We start from the raw sequence: 10,225 nt of genomic DNA, 5'->3' as shown, positions 1-10,225 counted from the left end.
TTTTGCATAGCATAATACCCTTTGGTTCCATCCACATGGTTGCAAATGGCAAGATTTCATTCTTCTTTATGATTAATATTCCATTGTATATATGTATACACACCACCTCTTCTTTTATCAATTTATATATCATTGGACATTTTTAATAATAAATTTATTTTTATTGGTGTTCAATTTGCCAACATACAGAATAACACCCAGTGCTCATCCTGTCAAGTGCCCCCCTCAGTGCCCGTCACCCATTCACCCCTACCCCCCGCCCTCCTCCCCTTCCACCCCCCCCAGTTCTTTCCCAGAGTTAGGAGAATTATATTTGCTGTGGGTTTTTCGTAGATGGCTTTTAAGATGTTGAGGATTGTTCCCTCTATCCCTACACTCTGAAGAGTTTTGATCAGGAATGGATGCTGTATTTTGTCAAATGCTTTCTCTGCATCTAATGAGAGGATCATATGGTTCTTGGTTTTTCTCTTGCTGATATGATGAATCACATTGATTGCTTTACGAGTGTTGAACCAGCCTTGTGTCCCAGGGATAAATCCTACTTGGTCATGGTGAATAATTTTCTTAATGTATTGTTGGATCCTATTAGCCAGTATCTTGTTGAGAATTTTTGCATCCATGTTCATCAGGGATATTGGTCTGTAATTCTCCTTTTTAGTGGGGTCTTTGTCTGGTTTTGGAATTAAGGTGATGCTGGCCTCATAGAACGAATTTGGAAGTACTCCATCTCTTTCTATCTTTCCAAACAGCTTTAGTAGAATAGGTATGGTTTCTTCTTTCAACGTTTGATAGAATTCCCCTGGGAAGCCATCTGGCCCTGGACTTTTGTGTCTTGGGAGGTTTTTGATGACTGCTTCAATTTCCTCCCTGGTTATTGGCCTGTTCAGGTTTTCTATTTCTTCCTGCTCCAGTTTTGGTAGTTTGTGGCTTTCCAGAAATGCGTCCATTTCTTCTAGATTGCCTAATTTATTGGCGTATAGCTGTTCATAATATGTTTTTAGAATCGTTTGTTTTCCTTGGTGTTGGTAGTGATCTCTGCTTTCTCATTCATGATTTTATTAATTTGAGCCTTCTCTCTCTTCTTTTTAATAAGGCTGGCTAATGGTTTATCTGTCTTATTAATTCTTTCAAAGAACCAACTCCTGGTTTTGTTGATCTGTTCCACAGTTCTTCTGGTCTCGATTTCGTTGAGTTCTGCTCGAATCTTTATTAACTCTCTTCTTCTGCTGGGTGTAGGATCTCTTTGCTGTTTTTTCTCTAGCTCCTTTAGGTGTAAGGTTAACTTTTGTATTTGAGTTCTTTCCAGTTTTTTGAGGGATGCTTCAAAATTCAAAATTCAAATTTTTTGAGGAAATCCTCAGGGATTTCCCCCTGAGGACTGCTTTTGCTGCATCCCAAAGATTTTGAACAGTTGTGTCTTCATTTTCATTAGTTTCCATGAATCTTTTTAATTCTTCCTTAATTTCCTGGTTGACCCTTTCATCTTTTAGCAGGATGGTGGTCCTTAACCTCCACGTGTTTGAAGTCCTTCCAAACTTCTTGTTGTGACTTGGTTCTAATTTCAAGGCATTATGGTCTGAGAATATGCAGGGGACAATCCCAATCTTTTGGTATCGGTTCAGACCCGATTTGTGACCCAGTATGTGGTCTAATTTATTTTTTTTTTAATTTTTATTTATTTATGATAGTTACAGAGAGAGAGAGAGGCAGAGACACAGGCAGAGGGAGAAGCAGGCTCCATGCACCGGGAGCCCGATGTGGGATTCGATCCTGGGTCTCCAGGATCGCGCCCTGGGCCAAAGGCAGGCGCCAAACTGCTGCGCCACCCAGGGATCCCGAGTATGTGGTCTATTCTGGAAAAAGTTCCATGTGCACTTGAGAAGAATGTGTATTCAGTTGAGTTTGGATGTAAAGTTCTGTAGATATCTGTGAAATCCATCTGGTCCAGTGTATCATTTAAAGCTCTCGTTTCTTTGGATATGTTGTGTTTAGAAGACCTATCGAGTGTAGAAAGCGCTAGATTGAAGTCACCAAGTATAAGTGTATTATTATCTAAGTATGTCTTAACTTTGGTTATTAATTGATTGATATATTTGGCAGCTCCCACATTCGGGGCATATATATTGAGGATTGTTAAGTCCTCTTGTTGGATAGATCCTTAAGTATGATATAGTGTCCCTCTTCATCTCTCACTACAGTCTTCAGGGTAAATTTTAGTTTATCTGATATAAGGATGGCTACCCCTGCTTTCTTTTGAGGACCATTTGAATGGTAAATGGTTCTCCAACCTTTTACTTTCAGGCTGTAGGTGTCCTTCTGTCTAAAATGAGTCTCTTGTAGACAGCAAATAGATGGGTCCTGCTTTTTTATCCAGTCTGAAACTCTGCGCCTTTTGATGGGGTCATTAAGCCCGTTCACGTTCAGAGTTACTATTGACAGATATGGGTTTAGTGTCATCGTGATATCTATTCAGTCCTTGTTTTTGTGCATTGTTCCACTGAACTTCTTCTTAAAGGGGAATTTTAAGAGTCCCCCTTAAAATTTCTTGTAGAGCTGGTTTGGAGATCACATATTCTTTCAGTTCCTGCCTGTCTTGGAAGCTCTTTATCTCTCCTTCCATTTTGAATGAGAGCCTTGCTGGATAAAGTATTCTTGGTTGCATGTTTTTCTCATTTAGGACCCTGAATATATCCTGCCAGCCCTTTCTGGCCTGCCAGGTCTCTGTGGAGAGGTCTGCTGTTACCCTAATACTCCTCCCCATAAAAGTCAGGGATTTCTTGTCTCTTGCTGCTTTAAGGATCTTCTCTTTATCTTTGGAATTTGCAAGCTTCACTATTAAATGTCGAGGTGTTTATTGATTTTAGGGGGGGATCTCTCTATTTCCTGGATCTGAATGCCTGTTTCCCTTCCCAGATTAGGAAAGTTTTCAGCTGTGATTTGTTCAAATACATATTCTGGCCCTCTGGCCCTTTCAGCGCCCTTGGGAACCCCAATTAAACGTAGGTTTTTCTTCCTCAGGCTGTCGTTTATTTCCCTTAATCTATCTTCATGGTCTTTTAATTGTTTGTGTCTTTTTTCCTCAGTTTCCCTCTTTGCCATCAACTTGTCTTGTATGTCACTCACTCGTTCTTCCACCTCGTTAACCCTCGTCATTAGGACTTCTAGTTTGGATTGCATCTCATTCAATTGATTTTTAATTTCTGCTTGATTAGATCTAAATTCTGCAGTCATGAAGTCTCTTGAGTCCTTATGCTTTTTTCTAGAGCTACCAGTAGCTGTATAATAGTGCTTCTGAATTGGCTTTCTGACATTGAATTGTAATCCAGATTTTGTAACTCTGTGGGAGAGAGGACTGTTTCTTTCTTTTGAGGTGAGGTTTTCCTTCTAGTCATTTTGCTCAGTGCAGAGTGGCCAAAAACAGGTTGTATTGGGAAAAGGAGAAAAAGAGAGGAGAGAAAGAAGGAAAGAAAAGAGAAAAAGAAAAAAGGAAAAAAAGAAGAAAAAGAGAAAGAAAAAAAGGGTGGGGGAAGCAAACAAATCAAAAAGAAAAAAAAAACACGGGGGAGGGGGAGTATCTTCATTTAGGTTGCCTGCATATCTTGGCTATTATAAATAATGCTGCAATAAGTATTTGAGTGCATGTGTCATTTAAATTAGTGTTTTCCTTTTGAAGTCATGTGTACTGCTGGTAGGAGTGCAAACTGGTGGTACAGCCACTGTGGAAAACAGTATGGAGGTTACTAAAAAAATTAAAAATAGAATTATCATATGATCCCTTAGTTCTACCATTGGCTTTCGATTTCAGGAATTAGGTCTTTGAGAGAAATGGTTTTGTTTTGAATTCCAAAAGTCTTTGACTTGGAAGATCAGCAAATATTGGTGAATGATCCTGCCTGAACAGCCTTAGTGGGGATGGAAATGATTTTACTGCAGAAAAAAAAGACAAGTGTCAAAAAGAAAAGCAGGAAGTAAATATTAGAGATTTAGCGGTAGGTGTATAACTCTGAAAGGGGCCTGCTGGTTTTTGGTGATGGCACATATAAAATCTCCCAATATGTTTTAAAACTGTAACAACAGAGGCAACCAAAGACCTACTTCCTTCCTATAATTGAAACCCTAGAAGAAGCAGCCTCAGAGAAGATGCTTTGCCAATGTAGGGAGGTTATGGAAATCGTGGTATGGTGTATTTAAGCAGATATGACCTAAGATGGTAACTTCCAGTTCCCCACAACCTGTCCAGGTGATTGTGGGAGAGATCAAAATTATCTGTATGATTCCTCATACAGAAATGTAGAGCAAAGAGGGAAAGTTCTGATCTCTGAAGAGGACTCACAGCATATTCACCTGTGGCAAAAGATAAGGGTAGATAAGGGTATGGACATTTGCTTCACCTGTCTTCAGCAGGGTTTAAGGGAAGACATACTACCCATCTCTGGTTTTGAAGGGAGATTTTAGAGTTCTGGGTGCTGCCAGTGAGTCTACTATGGTCCCTTCCTGAACACTACCTTCTGTTATGAACTCCTTAGATCAGTCACCATAGGAGGTTCTGTTTAGAGCTTCCCCAGGGCCAGTCCCATCATGACCTACCTCCCTATTTGCTTTAGTTCAACAAAAAGTCTAAACTCTTCCCTCCCCATCATCCCTAATCACATTTTTATCCCCCCACACACACACTTTTTTTTTTGAGAGAGAGAGAGCACATTGGAGTCGGGGGAGAGAGCAGAGGGAGAGAGAAAATCTCAAGCAGGCTCTGCATCCAGCCTAGAGACCACACAGGGCTTCAGCCCTGGGATCATGACCTGAGCTGAAATTAAGAGTCAGGCACTTAACTGACTGAGCCATCCAGATGCCCATTTTCATCCTTTTATGGCCAGATACATCCCATAATCCAACTTTAGTCCTGCCTCTCTCTAACCACCCTAATCTTTCACTATCCAAAATTAACTTCTTGATTCTACCCATCTTGAAAGTCTCTTCTTCTCCATCACATTAAATGGTGGCACCAGGTATCCACTTGCCTAGGTCAGAAACCTTGGAAACAATAAGTCTCTCTTTTTCTTAAAAAATCCTACTGGCTATACCTATATTTTTTAAAAGATTTTTATTTATTTATTCATGAGAGAGAGAGAGAGAGAGAGAGGCAGAGACTCCGGCAGAGGGAGAAGCAGGCTCCATGCAGGAAGCCCGATGTGGGACTCGATCCAGGGACTCCAGGATCATGCCCTGAGCTGAAGGCAGCCACCAAACCGCTGAGCCACCCAGGGATCCCTGGCTACACCTTTAAAGTGTACCTCGAATCTGATCATTTTTCATTCAGGCAAGTCCATATCATTTATCTCCTGGACTGTTGCCAAAACCTCCTAATTGTTCCATTCTCATCTTCATGCAGTACCCAAAGTGATCATTGAAAAATGCATATGGATTACATCACTTTCCTGTACCCTGTGTTCCCTTTGCTTCGTGCTTAGAACAAAATACATAGTCTTTCCACGTCCAAGTGTATCCCTCAGACATTGTTCTCTATCCAGCTCCATCCTGATCATTCTGTTCTAGTTGCACTGTCTTTCTTGCCTTTTCCAAAGTGTGCCAAACATGCTTTTGTCCCAGGGTACTCTTCTAAACATTATTTGGCAACCTCAGCCACTTCCTGACTTTGTTCAAATAACATTTCCTAAGAGAAGTCTTTCTGTGTCACCTAAACCAGGGGCTGCCATCACTCTTACTAGCCCTTTATTTTGATTTATGTTTCTTTTCATCACCACTGGCCATTTTAATATAAATACCTGTTAGTTTTGTTTGTCTGTTTCATCTTACAGAATGTAAACTCCATGAGAGCTTTTGTCTTTATTCACTATACATTGTATTTACAGTGCCAAGAATTATGTCTGGAATATATAAGGAACTCAAATGTACATTGAATGAATAAGCCCATCAACAGTACAGATAATTCCCCCAAAGGCGTGGGTGGGAAGCCATTGTATTATTAGGCCAGGACAGTGATGAGGATATAAAAGATTTCTGGTAGAGCAGAGGCACACTGCCATGATATCACTCCCCTGCTGCAAAAAAGTCCCTTAGAGGGAGAAGGAGAGAAAAATCTGTTGTCACACTAAGACTAAATTCATATGACAGTTTTTAAAATTTTATTGAGAACGTGTTTGGTAAGTTTGAGCATTTGTATACACCCATAAAATCATACATCAATGACACAAGATAACATATCCGTGACTCAAAATGTTTTCTTGTGAATTTTTGTAAATTTTTATCTTGTTTTTCTCTGCCTATGTCACCTCCATCCTCAAGCAACCACATATACTTTCAGTTATTATGGTATACATTTTCTAGAATTTCACATAAATGATATATACTTTTTTACATGAACTCTTGCTCAGAATCTTATTTTGAAATTAATTTATGTTATTGTGTATTTCAACAGTTCCTTCTTAGTTGTAACAAGGGAATCCTGCCATTTGTGACAACATGCATGATCCTTGAGGGCATTATGCCACATGAAGTAAGTTATACAGAAAAAGACATATATTGTATGATTTCACTTACATGTGGAATATAAAAAAAGCCAAACTCATAGAAACAGTAAAATGGTGGTTGCCGGGGGTGGGGTGGTGGTGGTGGTGGTGGTGGTGGGAGGGGAGATGTTAGTCAGCGGGTGCAAAATTCAAGTTAGAAGATGAATTAAGTTCTGGGGATCTAGTGTACAGCATAGTGGCTATAGTTAACAATACTGTATTGTATACTTGAAAATCGCTAAGAGTAGGTTTTAAATGTTAACTATGTGAGGTATATATACACAAAAAGTTAACTATGTGAGATAAAGGTATGTTAACCTTATTGTGGTCTTCATCATTTCATAATATATATGTCTATCAAATCATCATGTCATACACCGTCAGCTTACACGATGTTTTCATTCAATGTTCTCAATGCTGGAAAAAAATTGTTCATTTTTATTGCTGAGTAGTATTCCATCACGTGGTATATTAGTTTCTTAGGACTGCCCTAACAACTTACCACAAACTTTTAAAAAGATTTTATTTATTTATTCATAAGAGACACACAGAGAGAGGCAGAGACATAGACAGAGGGAGAAGCAGGCTCCCTGTAGGGAACCTGATGCGGGACTTAATCGCAGGACCCTGGGATCACAACCTGGGATGATGGCAGATGCTCAACTGCTGAGCCACCGAGGTGTGCCAAATTACCACAGACTTAATGGCTTAAAACAACAGAATGTATTCTCTCACAGTTCTGGAGCCCAGAAGCCTGAAATCAGATCCGCCCTGGGGGCTCTAAAGGAGAATCAGTTTCATGCCTCTCTCAGCTTTTGGTGGCTTCCAGCAGTCCTTGGAGTTCCTGGGCTTATAGATGTATTACTTCAGTCTGCCTCCATCTTCACATCACTTTTCTCCTCTGATGTGTCTGTCTCTCCCTTTCTTTTCTCTTACAAGAATACTCATCATTAGATTCAGGGCCCACCCCAATCTAGGATGATCTCATCCCAGGATCCTTAACCTAATTAATTACATCTGCAAAGACCATTTTCTTAACACATTTACGGGTTCTGAGTGGACATATCTTTTGGAGGGCCACCATACAATCCACTAATACAGATATACTACAGTTTGTCTATACAGTTTACTGGTTGGTGAACATTTGAGTTATTTTCAGTTTGGTTTTATTAATTTCCCTTTGTTTTCTGTTTACATGATGTCCACTATAATCTTTATTATTTCTTTCTCCTACTTACTTTCGATTTTATTTGCTCTTTTTTTACCTAGCTTCTTAAGCTGGAAGCTGATATCATTAATTTTAGGCCTTTTTCTTTTTTTTTTCAAAAAAGATTTTATTTATTTATTCACGACAGACACAGAGAGTGAGAGGCAGAGACATAGGCAGAGGAGGCCCTCCACAAGGAGCCTGATGTGGGACTCAATACCAGACCCTAGGATCATGCCCTGAGCCAAAGGCAGACACTCAACCGCTGAGCCACCCAGGTGTCCCTTTATTCTTATATAGACATTTAATGCTTTACATTTCCTTTTAATTACTGATTTAATTGTATCCCACAAATTTTGAAATATTATTTCCATTTTCATGTAGTTCAAAAAACTTTCTAATTTCTCTTTTCTTTTTTGACTTTTGTCAAAATGTGTGTTAGTTTGTCAGGTCTTTACAAATTTTGGAGCTGTTTCAGATATCTTTTTTTATTATTTATTTAGATACACACACATAAATATGTATATATATATATATATTTTGTTGAAGTTTGATTTGCCAACATAAAGTATAATACCCAGTGCTCATCCTGTCAAGTGCCCTTCTTAGTGCTTGTCACCCAATCACTCCATCCCCCCTGCCCGCCTTCCCTTCCACTACCCCTTGTTTGTTTCCCAGAGTTAGGAGTCTCTCATGGTTTGTTACCCTCTCTAATTTTTCCCACTCATTTTCCTTCCTTTCTCTTATAATCCCTTTCACTATTTCTTATATTCCCTGTATGAGTGAAACCATATAATGATTGTCCTTCTCCAACTGACTTACTTCACTCAGCATAATACCCTCCAGTTCCATCCACGTCGAAGCAAATGGTAGGTATTCATTCTTTCTAATGACTGAGTAATATTCCATTGTCAGACTATCTTTTTTTTGTCAGATTATCTTTTTGTCATTGATTTCTAATTTAATTCCATTATAGTCAGAAAATGCTTTTTCTTTTTTGAAGATTTTATTTATTTATTCATGAGAGACACACAGAGAGAAAGACATAGGCTGAGGGAGAAGCAGGCTTCCCAGAGGGAGCCTGATGCAGTACTTGATCTCAGTACCCCAGAACCACGACCTGAGCTGAAGGCAGATGCTCAGCTGCTGAGCCACCCAGGTGCCCCAGAAAAATGCTTTTATGACTTAAACTTTTTGTTATATTTTTGTTTTTTTCCAGTTTTATTGAAATATAATAGAAATACAATACTGTATGAGTTTAAGGTTTACAGCATAAGGTTTACAATGATTTACATATATTGTGAAATGATTACCACTATGAGGTTAGTATCTATCACCTTATATATATATAAAAAAAAAGAGAAAGCAAAAAAAAAGGAAAAATAATTTTTCCTTGGGATGAGAACTCCTAGGATTTACTTTAAAAAATATTTTCATATATATTTTACAGCAGAGTTAACTATAGTAATCATGCTGTATATCACGTCCATAGTATTTATTTATCTTGTAACTGAATGTTTGTACCTTTTACCACCTTTTTCCCATTCCCTTTTCCTCTCCCACCTTCCCATCTCTGGTAAACACAGATCTTTCATATGAGTTTGTTTTAGATTGCACATATCTTACATTATTTGTCTTTGACTTATTTTACTTAACATGATGCCCTCACAGTCCACCCATGTTGTTGCAAATGGCAGGATTTCCTCACATTTATGACTAAATAAGATTCCATTGGGTATATATACCACATTCTTTATCCATTCACCCACTGATGGGCATGTATATTGTTTCCATGTCTTGGCTATTGTAAATAATATAAGTAATGTAGGTAAATGATATTGTATTAGAACATGGGGATGCAGATATCTTTTTGAGTCAGTATTTTTATTTTCTTTGACTATATTCCTAGAAGTGGAATTTCTGAATCATATGATAGTTCTATTTTAATTATTTGAGGATCTTCCACACTGTTTTCCATAGTGGCTGTATCAGTTTACACTCCCACCAACAGTGCACAATAGTTCCCTTTTCTCCACATCATCACCAGCTTCGTTATCTCTTGTCTTTTTGATGGTGGCCATTCCACTAGGCATGCAATGAGACCTCATTGGGTTTTATTTTGCATTTCCCTGATGATTAGTGATTTTGAGCATCTTTTCATGTACCTGCTGGTCTTTTATTTGTTCTCTTTGAGAAGTGTCTATTCAAATATTTTGCCCATTTTTAATTGGTTTATTTGGGTTTTTGTTTTGTTTTTTGTTTTTTGTTTTTTTGCTTTTTGTTAGTCTGTTATAATGAATTTTATTTTTTATTTTTTGTTTCAACTTTTTATTTAAATTCTAGTTAGTTAACATATAGGGTAATATTGGTTTCAGATGTAAAATTTAGTGATTCATCACTTAATATAACACTCAGTGCCCTCCCTAATCTCCATCTCCCAGTTAGCACATCCCCTGCTGCCTCCCTTCCAGCAATTCTCAGTTTATTCTCT

This window comes from Canis lupus, chromosome 27, assembly GCF_011100685.1.
Source record: "Canis lupus familiaris isolate Mischka breed German Shepherd chromosome 27, alternate assembly UU_Cfam_GSD_1.0, whole genome shotgun sequence".
Taxonomy (NCBI): domain Eukaryota; kingdom Metazoa; phylum Chordata; class Mammalia; order Carnivora; family Canidae; genus Canis; species Canis lupus.
Note: the sequence above shows the minus strand (reverse complement) of the source record.